Source organism: Natrix helvetica (assembly GCF_964273705.1).
Source record: "Natrix helvetica genome assembly, chromosome: 7".
NCBI classification, from domain to species: Eukaryota; Metazoa; Chordata; class Lepidosauria; order Squamata; family Natricidae; genus Natrix; species Natrix helvetica.
In genome coordinates this window covers 77,001,980-77,015,471 of record NC_138558.1, presented here as the reverse complement: position 1 = coordinate 77,015,471, position 13,492 = coordinate 77,001,980, and positions in this window count along the sequence as shown.

Genomic DNA, 13,492 nt, shown 5'->3' with positions numbered 1-13,492 from the left:
AACCAGTTATGATTTCATAGCGACTGTTCCTCAAATCCGACATTTCCGAGGCATTAACCGCTACTTCCAGGCCCCCCCCAAAAATCAGGAAACTGCACCCATTGTACCTTCCTTCCCTTCCCTCTTGTCGCAGCGCTCTCTCTTAAAACATGGCTGCAGCTACGTGTAGGTTTATCTTCCTTGTTGGAGAGCACTTCAATAAATCATGTTTGCCTGCAGTCCTCATAGGTTACGTCCCTTCCATTATCCAGAAACGAGTCCACCGGCCCACTGCTGCTTGTTGAAGATTGAATATTCCTGGGTATTTGGCTTTTTCTACGGATATGCAGAGCTGTCATTCCCCCCCCCCCCCCCGCCCAGAAGCCATTGTTACATTTAGCCCGTCTTTCATCGTCTGCCTTCTTAACCACGGTAATGATTTCCGTGAATCATGAAACATCGAGGCGTTTTGTCAACTTGCGGCATCTGCAGGAGAAAAGAATGGATTTTAGGGCTCTGATGCCTCCCGATCGTTCTTGCTCACCTCTTCTTTTGACGATGGGGAACGCTTGGAAGTTTTCCCCGTCCATTGCACAGCGACCGAAGTTGAGAATAATGTCAGAGAAATCCTGCCTGCCTCCCTAGGATGCTAGGAAGGGTTTTGAGGTGGCTCCTGGGCTACGCGGATGCCATGTGGTTGTGGGAATCCATTGGGGGATTCTGAGATATCCTTGAAAACATCCTAAGTCTGTGATGGCGAAGCTATGGCACACGTGCCACAGGTGGCACACCGAACCCTCTCTGTGGGCATGAGCGCCATCGCCAGCTGGTCTTCGCCTGGACCGGGGCACCGGGAAAAGGGCCGAAAACAGCCAGAAAAACAGCCCAAAACCAGGCAGTTTTTGAGCCCCTTTCAGACGATTTTTCAAGCCCTTTTCAGTCTCTCTGTCTCTCTCTGTCTCTCTGTCTCGGTCGGTCTATCTATCTATCTATCTATCTATCTATCTATCTATCTATCTATCTATCTCTCTATCTCTCTATCTCTCTATCTCTCTATCTCTCTATCTCTCTATCTCTCTATCTCTCTATCTCTGTAACTCTCCCCCCTCTCTCTTCTCTTTCTGTCTCTCTCTGTGTGTGTCTCTCTCTGTCTGTCTCTCTCTGTCTCTGCTTTTCTCTGTCTCTCTTCTCTCTCTCTCTTCATCTCCTCTCTGTCTTTCTCTTTCTCTCTTTCTCTTTCTCTCTCTCTCTCTCCCCTCCCTTTGATTGTAATTTTGTATATAAGCCCACAAAACTAGCAGAGAGGAAGACTCGGGCAAAGGTTTTTAAAAGGCCCCATTGGGTCCCACCTGTAATTTCTAATCCTGGGATTAGGGTTATTCAATCACTATTTTCTTTCATCTTTTCCTCTTCAGTCGCGGGAGAATTGTACAATTGCCAGCCTAATTGTTACGATGGAAACTTTATCTGAGTGCAGATACCGACACAGATCCACGTATTTGTATGCCTAAGTGGTTGTGTGATAGCTGTATTTGAGGATAATATTGGGCCCTTTATATAAACACACTTCATTTTGTGCCCTTTTAGCAGGGAAGATGTGGAGGGAGGGAGGGAGTCGAAAGCTCCCCATTAATGGAGGAACAGTTCAAAGTCAAAATGTACCATTGAAGTCTTGTGAGCTGTAAACAAACAAGGATAAGGTACTGTAGCCAAAGAGAGACTTAGACTAGGCTGTGCCATTCTTTACCTTGGGGTTTACCATAGAAGGACTACTTTAATTTTGTTCTATTTTCTAATCTTTGCAGTTGGAATGACACTTGAAGCAAACTTTCAGAGGCCACAAATCAACTCTATTCCCAGATTCTTTATAGTGTTGTGGCCAACCAGTGGCCAGCAGAATTTGGTAGCTGATTCGGACACTGAGGAGGGTTGGGGAGGAAGATGGGCCAGTCCTGGAGTCTGGGGAGGGCTCTGAGGAGGGCTTTGTGTCGGAGGCAGAGAGGGGGCCAGGGCCGTATGCCGGTTATCAGCTGTTTTCAGAGTCAGATATCAGTGGGGCAGAAGAACAGCCTGTTCCCAGTGTGCGCATGCGCAGAATTGCCAGACGAAGTGAAGAGCTAAAGAACAGGGGTCGACTCGGGAGTAAGGCCACAGGTGGACAGTGAATGGCCCCTCCCAGAGGGAATAAAAGAGGAGCAACAGGGGAGTGGAGTTTGCAGGAGACAATCAGTTCGCTTAATTGGTTCGTGACTCTCCGAGACTCCTGGCCAAGTTCTGCAGATCTCAGCCTGTCAGCTCTCCAAGCCAGAGAAGGTCTGTGACTGTAAATCCTCCCTTGAAAGACTTTGCTGGATGTGAATGAACAGAAAATTGACAGTAAATTAATAAAAGGAGTTTTTGGCGGGACCAGGAGTTTGTTTCATGCTCTTGGGAAGCCTCGGTCAGAACATATAGGTGTTACTCAATCGACAATACACTGTTCTACAATGTATTCAAATCTCTGTTCCTTCCTTCACATGCCTCCTTTCTAGATTTGTTTCTTCTTCAGTCTGTCCAATCCAAGCTTAGTACATAAAGTCCTTGCTTACTTTGCGATCCTCCCATCCACAAACAACAATGAAGTGTGACAGTAAGAAAACGTGCAGCCAAGTTTTATAAGAGTTCAAATCTTTTGCAAAAAAAATGGTTTGTCTAGGAACACGGTGGCTCAGTGGCTAAGACACTGAGCTTGTCGATCAGAAAGGCAAGCAGTTTGCTGGTTCGAATCCCTAGTGCCACATAATGGAGTGAGCTCCCGTTACTTGTCCCAGCTTCTGCCAACCTAGCAGTTCGAAAGGACATAAAAATGCAAGTAGAAAAATAGGAACCACCTTTGGTGGGAAGGGAACAGAGTTCCATTCGCCTTTGGGAGTTGAGTCATGTCGGCCACATGAACACGGAGACGTCTTCGGACAGCACTGGCTCTTGGGCTTTGAAACGGAGATGAGCACTGCCCCCTAGAGTCAGGAACGACCAGCACTAGAGGGGAACCTTTACCTTAATACTTCTCTGTGCCATATTTTCCCCCTCCTTTTCATTTTCTTGCACCAAGAAATGTGTCTTTCCCCCCATAATCTCTTTCATGTCCTTCCAACAAGCATCCTTTCCCGCTTCGTATTAAGCTAACTCCTCGTATTTATGTGGCCCTATTGTGGCATAATTCTTTTCACGCTGTTCTAAGCGGCTTTCACGTCCCCTTTTCTTACATCCAGTGTAAATTCAGTCTGGTGGGAGAGTAATCTGTCTCCTAATAACTTTCTCATGCAAAAGTCATCCTTGGCCTTTCCGGCAGTTGTGTGACTTGCAGTGTTTCACTTCTTCTTTTTTTCCCTCTGTGAATCCAGTCAGGATCTCTTCTTGTGTGACTCACCTTCAGAATCCTTCAGTAATCCTGTTTTTCATCACAGACAATAAATAAGTCTCGATTCGAAACTTATATCTCTATTCCTTTGCCATGCTCATGTGTGTGTGTGTGTGTGTGTGTAAATAGACTTTACCCATGTATTGAGCAGGGGGCTGGACTAGAAGATCTCCAAGGTCCCTCCTAGCTCTATTTTGATTCTGAGTATTCCAAAAAAAAATTTCCTTAAGCAGTTTTTCAAACAAACAATTCACATTATCATTTTTTTCTTGGGTCTCCAAGAGGTCCTGTTACATCATACTACCTTCCTCATTGTTTGGGCCCGCCAGCAGCTAGTGGAGCTGGTGATAGGCTCGGACAGTATGGAGGTTGGGGAGGAACCTGGGCCAGTCCCGGAGTCTGGGGAAGGCTCTGATGAGGGCTCTCTGTCGGAGGCAGAGAGGGGACCAGGGCCGTATGCCAGTTATCAGCTGCCTTCGGAGTCAGACATCATTGTGCCAGACAAACAGCTGGAGCCTGTTCCCAGTGTGCGCATGCGCAGAGCTGCCAGAAGAAAAGAACAGCTCAGAAATCAGGGTCGACTTGGGAGTAAAGCCACAGGTGGAAGGTGAATGGACCCTCCCAGAGGGAATAAAAGAGGAGCTAAAGGGGAGGGGGCTTTTGCAGGAAACAATTCGTTTGTTCAGTCGTTCGATTCATTTCAGGAGTGTGAAGATCTGTCTGTGAATTTCAAAGCCTCTGTGCCATCTTCCCTTTCACAGCACTGCATTAGGAAAACATTTACATGGCAGCTTTCCTAGCTAGATAAGGTCTGTGGTCATAAATCCACTTTTGAAAGACTGTTTGCGAGGCCTTGGCTGAAAGTGAATTCGAGGAATTCACATTCGTTTAATAGAAGGGTATTTTTCAGGACCAGGACTCTGCCTCCTGCTTTTTGGGGAAGCCTGGGTGAGAACCGTCCCCAAGAGTCGGACACAACTGGACAAGGGAAACCTTTAGACCTTTGTATAGTTATTTCCCCGAACTAATCTCTGATTCTTTCCTTATCATCATTTCCTAGATTGTGACAAGCCACTATAATCAACCTAAGGATTTGCACAACAAGCTGGATGATAACAATTTATACTTTTTGACCTACACTGAAGCCCTTTTGTTGATAAATAAAATTACATCTTCACTTCTGGGCATGCATTCCTCAGGTCAATCCCAGCAGATCTGGCTTTTCTGTCGCTTGCTTTTTTCCCCTTTCCTCTTCACTAATGCACAACAGGACTATTTTTCTGCCTTTCATTTCACCCGTTAGTTTGTTCTCTTTCATCATTCCCTCTGCTTGCCTTCCAAGTCACAGCCTTCCAGATGCTGCGTAGTCATTAGGTACTCCTGGGTCATAAATATTGTCAGACTTCCCTCCTGGTGATCTAGAATGGAAGCAGATAATCCAAGGAGCACAACTTTTAATGACTGTAGTTCTGTTTATTAAATTTGTGTAGCTGCCCAGCTCTGTGCAAAGCACCTGAATAAAAACACAAAACCAATCAACAATCAACATAATTTCGTTGTATTTAAGTACAATGACAATAAAGATTTTACTTAATTAAGAGTATTAAAAAGAAGTTGAAACAGTTAAAAACTAGAATCACAAGAAGATGGAGTGTAATAATACCCTTTCCCCCTGAAAATAAGACCTCCCTGGATAATAAGCCCAATTGGCCTTTTGAGCACATGCGCTAAAATAAGCCCTCCCCGAAAATATTGCAACACAGCAGCAGCCGTGAGGTGACCACGCTCGCTGCCTCCTGCACCTCAAAAATAATGAGAACTCCCCGAAAATAAGGCCAAGCACTTATTTTGGGGGTCAAAAGAGAATAAGACCCTGTCTTATTTTCAGGGAAACACAGTAGCATTTTCAAGAAAGAATGCTAAGTTTCCTACGCAAGAATTCCACTGTGTCACGAGGCTTGTGAAAAAGGGTGCTACTATTCTTTTAAATGAATAGAATAGAATTCTTTGTTGGCCAAGTGTGATTGGACACACAAGGAATTTGTCTTCGGTCCATAAGCTCTCAGTGTGCATAAAAGATATAAATGATAAATTGGGATCATAATCATCATAAATACATTCATCGTGAATCATAAGTACAACACTTAATGATAGTCATAGGATACTAAATAAGCAATCAACATAAATCATACTAGGAAACTAAATAAGACAATATAAATCATAAGATACAAGCAACATGGTTATAATCATAAGTAGAAAAGAAGATAGATAGGATGAGAAGAAGAATAGTAATAGTCTTAGTAAATAGTTGGACAGTGTTGTGGGGATTAGTTGTTTAGCAGAGTGATGGCATTCGGGGAAAAAACTGTCCTTGTTCTAGTTGTTCTGGTGTGTAGTGCCCTAAAGCATCATTTTGAGGGTAGAAGTTGAAATAGTTTATGTCCAGGATGTAGGAGGGGTCTGTAGATATTTGGGATAGTTACATGTAAGCAATCTGGAGCAGCAAAACTCTTATCCACTTTATTTTGTTTTATTTTGTTTCCAGGTAGAATATGGTGAATTTCCCTCGTTGGTCAATCTGTGTAGCTCAGCCCTGCTTTAACATGGGCTAGTTCTGTTGGTGTGAGATGTTGTATATTTTGACATCAGTCAATTCAGGTTTTTGACAAATGCTTGTTTGCAAGAGATAGAAGATATAAACCAGGTTACCTGCCTTAGTCATGGCCATACCATATGCAGCATTGCCAGCCCATGGTAAAGTCTTAGTACATTTGACCAGTATATGGAACACTTCTACTCATCAACAACCAAAACCTCTTTTCCAGCTTCTTCCTCTTATTTTAATGAGGGTCTCTAATCTTTGAGGCCTATACAACATTTGCAGCAGCAACCAAAAGATCTAAGGAATACAGAACAAGAGAGTTGGAAGGGACCTTGGAGGTCTTCTAGTCCAACCCCCTGCCTAGGCAGGAAACAGTTTCAGACAAATGGCTATCCAACCTCTTCTTAAAGACTTCCAGTGTTGGGGCATTCACAACTTCTGGAGGCAACTTCTGTTCCACTGATTAATTGTTCTCACTGTCAGGAAATTTCTCCTCAGTTCTAAGTTGCTTCTCTCCTTGATTAGTTTCCACCCATTGCTTCTTGTTCTACCCTCAGGTGCCTTGGAGAATAGTTTGACTCCCTCCTCTTTGGGGCAGCCCCTGAGATATTGGGAGACTGCTATCATGTCTCCCCTGGTCCTCATTTTTTACAAATAACTCATAACCAACACATCTTCCTCCTCATATTTTCCCAACAATGACAACGACAACTCTGTGTGGTGATTTGGGCCGAGAAAGAGGGACTGGGAGTAAACTGAGGTCACCCAGCTGACTTTCACGGCTGAGGGAGGACTTGGACTCTTTCTTTTTGCCTTCAACCCAAGACCAGTGATAGCCAACCTTTTTGTCCTCGTGTGCCGAAAGCGCATGTGCGCGTGTGCCCACACCCATAACACAAAGCGGGTGCGACACACACACCCCGTGATCCCCACACGCATGCACGCACGAGACCCCCCCTCATGCATGTGTGTGCGACCCTCCCCCTGCTGCCCGTTTTGGGCCTAGCAGGCCTCCCTGAAGCCTCCTGGGACCAAAAGCGGGTGCAGGAGGAATGCCGCACCCCCTGCGCTCCCCCAGCCCCGCACATGCACGCATAACATCCCCTCCATGCTCATGCATGCGTCTCCCACATGCACGGCAGAGACTCAAAAACCAACTGGTTGGCGGGAGGTACAAGCGCATGCGTGGTGGAGTTGAGCTGGTACGACTGCTTGCCTGCCCGCAGAGAGAGCCCCGTGTGCCACACAGGCCACAGGTTCACCATGACGCCCGAGACCAAACCGGGGTCCCATTCAGCGTGACTCGTACAGGGCCAGTAATATTTGGGGGTGCTTTAAAAAAAAAGTCCCAATTCAGCTACAAATGTTTAGCCTGCCTGGCAGGAAGACACTTGAAAATTGTGAAAACTAAAAATAAAATAAACTTGTTCTGCATCTTGTAGGCCACGGCATACAAAATAGTCCGCGCTGAAGATGTTTTCATTAAGTTATTAGATTCCGCGAGATTAATATTTACAACTGCCGCTGCCCTGCATAACAATGGATGCTTCCCGCGGCTACAGCTATTTAAAAAATGCGCTCTTGTTTTCCTTCCTTATCGCTTCCTGCCAGCAGACGGTCATAAGGAAAAGGCGCCTTCAGTGCAGCAGCTGGGAAAGTCGGCTCCGCAGATAAGAGAGGTTGCGCGAGTCACAGCGAGAAGCACAACGTCCCGGCTTCTTTTTCTCCAAGAAATAATGGGATCTTTGTGGAAAGGAGAGGCCAATTTAACAAATTTATACATACACTAATCTTATGTTCTAAGCTCATTTTAGGGAGTGTTGGACTAATTCCTGCTCGCTGAAATTTACCTTTTGCTTTGTTGGCTGAGAATCATTGCCTGACTTGCTTTATTCAATTCTGGGGCACCTGCTTCGTCTGAAAGCCCCACTTTTAACCAGGTATTGATATTAGCCGATAACCTAGCGTTGCCTGGATATTTATTTATATGGGGGAAAATGTCAGGACCAAATGTAATTTCTAATGTTGGATTTTCTCCCTTATCAGAGGGAGCCCCTTGTGGAGTACTGTGAAGCCATTATCATGGCAACTGCACTGTGCTGCACAGTAGAAATCATTTTATGGCAGTAAAGTACAGTAGAAGCCGTCTTAAGGCACAACAGGCTGCACCTTAACAGAACCTCCCCCCCCCCAAGTAACGGTATACTATTCTCTTCACTACCGGTTTGGTAGCGGGAGTGCTTGCGCAGAAGGTTGGTGATGATGTCAGGGTGGGTGGGCGGAGTCTCATGCCGCCACCACTACAGGTTCACCCGAACCAGTGCAAACCAGCAGCATACCACCTCTGCCGAGAGAGGTGTTAGGGGTGTCTTACCCCCACAGTATGTTTCTACAGAGAGTAAGTCATCTGTGTACCAAGTTTGGTGAAAGGCGTTCCAGAGTTATGCTGGAAAACACACACACACACACACACACACACACACACACATGCCGCTTCATTTGTTAGTGTGTGTGTGTTTAAAAAGGCCACTTCCACCTACATCTTGGCACCCCTTCAGAAAGAGATCCTGTAGTGTCATTTTCCCGGAAGTTAAAACTCAGCTACGCTCCTTCAGATTTCTTCCTTTATAAGGTCTGCAGCCACAGAATTTGCAATCAATTCAATCTCTCGTTGACAGAGAAACCTTGCTTTTCCCTGTTTCCTCCTCTTTTTTCCTCACCCGGGTCTGAGATGGGTGGAACTGAAGAACATCCTGGCTTAGCTCCGGTGAGATACGGAAGAAGAAAAAGGAGTGATAACAGCGGTGATAAGAACGAAGGAGAAATTTCCTGATAGTGAGAACAATGAATCAGCGGAACTGGCTTTCCTCCAGAAGTTGTGGATACTCTGTCACTGTAGGTCTTTAAGAAGAGATTTTAAGATTTAAGAAAATTTAGAAAAAAGATTTAAAGAAGAGATTGGACAACCATCCAATGGACAATGGCTCTCCAATGGATAATTGAGAAGCTGCCCCAAAGAAGATTTTGGGGAGGTCAACCTATTCTCCAAAGCACCAGAAGGCAAGAAACAGTGGAGGGAAACTCATCAAGGAGAGAAGCAACCTAGAACTAAGGAGAAACTTCCTAAGAGTGAGGACAATGAACCAGTAGAACATCTGGTTGTCTCCAGAAATGGCAGGTGCTCCATCATGGGATGTTTCCAAAGGAAGACCTTGAACAACCATTGTCCACAACTCTCTAAGAGGGCATGGAAATCTCATGAAGAACATCGCTTATACACATAAGATGATTATATCCACTGAGTTTTCTTAGTGCTTGGAGAAAGCACCAGAAATTCCACCTGCCCTGTTCAGTATTCCAAACTCATTCCTCTCAGATAAAACTATGATGCAGTCATTTGGAAGTCCTCCTTGCCATAACTTACAATGCTTACCTTTATCGCAGTTCTTCAAGATGATGAATTCATGCACCAATAGGGGACAGTCAACCTGGTGAGTTTCATTGTCCATTCTGCCTTTACAAATAGAGATGACCTTTTTTTTCTCAGCACAAATGACCCACGTCTGAATGATGGCAATGCCTCAATCTAACTGTTGCCTTCACACCCATCCTGACCTCACCCAACGCAATTACCCACTTATAGATATTCTGCTGAGTTGGAGCACTTATCTACATAATAAAGTGTCCTGGGCAGGAATCAAATGGATATTCTCAGGTGTCCTTCCCAGAGAAAATGAGTGGTAGATTCTGGATAGTGCAGGATTCCAATTTATCCTTCTGCTTTCTGCCTTAGCAATATTTGCTCGTAAAATCCTGCTTGAGCTGTGGAATTGCCCAATTCATTTGCATTGTTTGATTTACAGATAGCCCACGACGGAGGAATAGTGGCAGCCCAGGGCTTGCTAAAAATCTGCCAACTGTGCCGTATGCACCAGTGGGGGCCGGACGTGCCTTTTTTCCACTGCGCTTCGCCCGAGCAGTCATTTATTCTGAAACAGCCAATTTAAACTTACTTTCACTTGTAAACACTAACCTGAGAGTGTTAAATAGCTCCCAGCTGAGATATAGAAAAGTGAAGTTGAAACGGAATATTGCTAAAGGGAGAATAAAATGTTTGGGAGAAGTACAAGATAGTTCTTGATATTTATGGAGCATCTTTTTATTGTTCCTGAGACATAACTGACGGAAAAAGACTAAGGCGCACAAGCCACTGTAACACACTCGGGTTTCGCTATAGCAGTGAGCTAGGAACAGAATTGGAATAGAGCTGGGAGGGACCTTGGAGGTCTTCTAGTCCACCCACCCCCCGTTCAAGCAGGAGACCCTAGACCATTTCAGACAAGTGGCTGGCCAATCTCTTCTTGAAAACCTCCAAAGATGAAACACCCACAACTTCTGAAGGCAACTTCTGTTCCACTGATTAATTGTCTTCATTGTTAGGAAGTTTCTCCTCAGTTCTAAGTTGCTTCTTTCCTTGATTAGTTTTCACCCATTGCTTCTTGTTCTACACTCAGGTGCCTTGGAGAATAGTTTGACTCCCTCTTCTTTGTGGCAACCCCTGAGATATTGGAACACTGCTATCATGTCTCCCCTGGTCCTTCTTTCTATTAAACTAGACATACCCAGTTCCTGCAACCGTTCCTCATATGTTTTAGTCTCCAGGCATTTAATCACCTTAGTTGCTCTTCTCTGTACTTTTTACAAAGTCTCAAAAACAAATTGTGCAATGTGGTGGCCAAAACTGGATGTGGCATTGCAGGTGTGGCCTTACTAAGGCTTTATAAAGCTGTACTAATATTTCATGTTATTTTGATTCTATGTTCAAGCAGGAGAGCTTATGCCATTTCAGTCAAGTGGCTCTCCAGTCTCTTCTTCAAAACTTGCAATGGTGAAGCACCCACAACGTCTGAAGGCAACTTCTGTTCCACTGATTAATTGTCTTCCTTGTCAGGAAGTTTCTCTTTAATTCCAAGTGGCTTCTCTCCTTGATGGGTTTCCATCTGTTGCTTCTTGCCTTCTGGTGCTTTGGAGAATAGTCTGTGGAGATTCTCAGTCCATGGTTGTCCCAGAGGTGCCTTTTTTTCTCCAAGAGGCAACTGGACTTTCTGGTTTTTCTTTGAAGACAGAGCTGAAGAAGCTTCTTGGATGAGAAACAAAATGTTGCCTCTTGGGGGGAAAAAAAGCATTTTGGGACTTTAGAGAATAGGTTGGCTCCCTCTTCTTTTGGGCAGCTTTGTGGAAAACCAATGATTTTGAGAACACAAGAATGTTCCAAAGAATTAGGAGGGACAGCATACAATTTACAGCCAGCCGCCCTGGATACTTACTCCAGCTTTGTTTTGGGGGTTCAAAGTAGAAAAGTACATGTGAATTATAGCACACGAAGATCCAACTTTACAACTATGTGGGTCATACAAGGCCATTCTTGAGTCTCCCATTGTTGTATTTGCATGGTTTGTACTAAGCTAGGCATAAAACTGTTGATGACCTTAACTAGTTTTGCTCATGCAAGAACCCCCCCCCCCCAGCTCAGAGAGCACCAAGGATTTCAACCCCGAGTGACACATTTTCTCCTTATTTGCTCTCCTTCAAATCCTTTATGGTTTGATTGCTTCTGCCCCCTATTACTGCAGTCCTGAATCCAATGCAATGGAAAGATTTCATGAACTTTGGGTGCTAATACAAGAAAGTTGAAAGGTTAGAAACAACCACCGCCAGTGTAACATTTCAAGGGATCTTGACATTATACTTTTGTTGATGGAGCCAATGACTTGCATTGGCCTTTTAGGGGGGGGGAGGGGGCAGCTGTTCAAAATGTTGCGCATAGCTGTGGAGAAGGACATACAACTTGATTTTTATAGACAGTAACAGGTGAGCTCTAGTTTGCATGAAAAGGGACCCAGTGGCTCAGTGGCTAAGATGCTGAGCTTGTAGATCTGAAAGGTTGGCAGTTTGAATCCCCAGCGCCGCGTAATGGAGTGAGCTCACGTTACTTGTCCCAACTTCTGCCAATCTAGCAGTTTGAAAGCATGAAAAATAGGAACCACCTTTGGTGGGAAGGGAACAGCCTTTTGTGCGCCTTTGGCGTTGAGTCATGCCGGCCACATGACCACGGAGATGTCTTCGGACAGCGCTGGCTCTTCGGCTTTGAAAGGGAGATGAGCACCGCCCCCTAGAGTCGGGAACGACTAGCACGTATGTGCTTTTAAGTTTCATATAAATATTTAAGTTTGTATGAAATAATACAAGCAACATTTTGAGCAAATTTATGGAAGAGTTACACTAGGGGTGTCCAATCTTGGAAACTTTAAGGCTTGTGGATATATGGCGTTAAAGTCCATATATCAAGCCCATGTATAAAAGGGGAGGAGAATTTATTGCTTTACCTTTTCTTTCAGCCACGCAGCCAGGCTGGATCCGACGTGTTAAAATGTTAAATTTAATCGATCGCTTTTTCCTCCTTTTTTTGTAAACTATTTTCTTTGTTGTTGTTGTTAGGGTTGAATGTTATGTTTTTCTTTTGTTTCATATTGTTTGTTTTATATTTTATTTTCTATGATAAAACAATAATTAGGGGGGGGGGAAAGATTCTAAGGGTAACTAGGAAAACTGTGGCTTTCCAAGTAGTTTTGAACCCCTTCTTCTTATCTAGCTGACTCTGTGAACTGAGTCAGACGGGAAGTAAAAAGTTCCATCTGGACGGTGCTAGGTTCTGCAATATCTTCAGCAAACACACACACAAACACACACACACACACACACACACATTGTGATATAACACAATGACATTAAAAAAAGAACTTGGAAATGATGCTATTTTGTCCATTTCCCTAACATTCATAAATGTAAACACATACAGTATACATGTCCCTAAGTTCATATTGAAAGAGAGAGGGAGGGAGCAAGGGGGGAGAGAGAGTAAGGGAAAGAGAGTGAGAGAGAGAGAAAGAGAGAAAGAGAAAGAGAAAGAGAGAGAGAAAGAGAGAGAGAATAAGAGAAAGAGAGAGTAAGAACAAGGGAAAGAGAAGGAGAGAGAGAAAGAGAGAATAAGAGAAAGAGAGAGAGAGAGTAAGAGCAAGGGAAAGAGAGAGAAGGAGATAGAGAGAGAGAGAGAGAAAGTAAGAGAGAGTAAGAGCAAGGGAAAGAGAGCGAGAGAATGAGAGAATAAGAGAAAGAGAGAGTAAGAGCAAGGGAAAGAGAGAAGGAGAGAGAAAGACAGAGAGAGAAAGAGAGAGAGAGTAAGAGCAAGGGAAAGATAGGGAGAAAGAGAGAGTAAGAGCAAGGGAAAGAGAGAGAGAAAGAAAGAGAGAGAGAATAAGAGAAAGAGAGAGTAAGAGCAAGGTAAAGAGAGAGAAGGAGGTAGAGAAAGAGAGAGAGAGAGAAATAGAGTAAGAGAGAGTAAGAGCAAGGGAAAGAGAGAAAGAGAGAGTAAGAGCAAGGGAAAGAGAGAGAAGGAGATAGAGAAAGAGAGAGAGAGTAAGAGCAAGGGAAAGAGAGAGAAGGAGATAGAG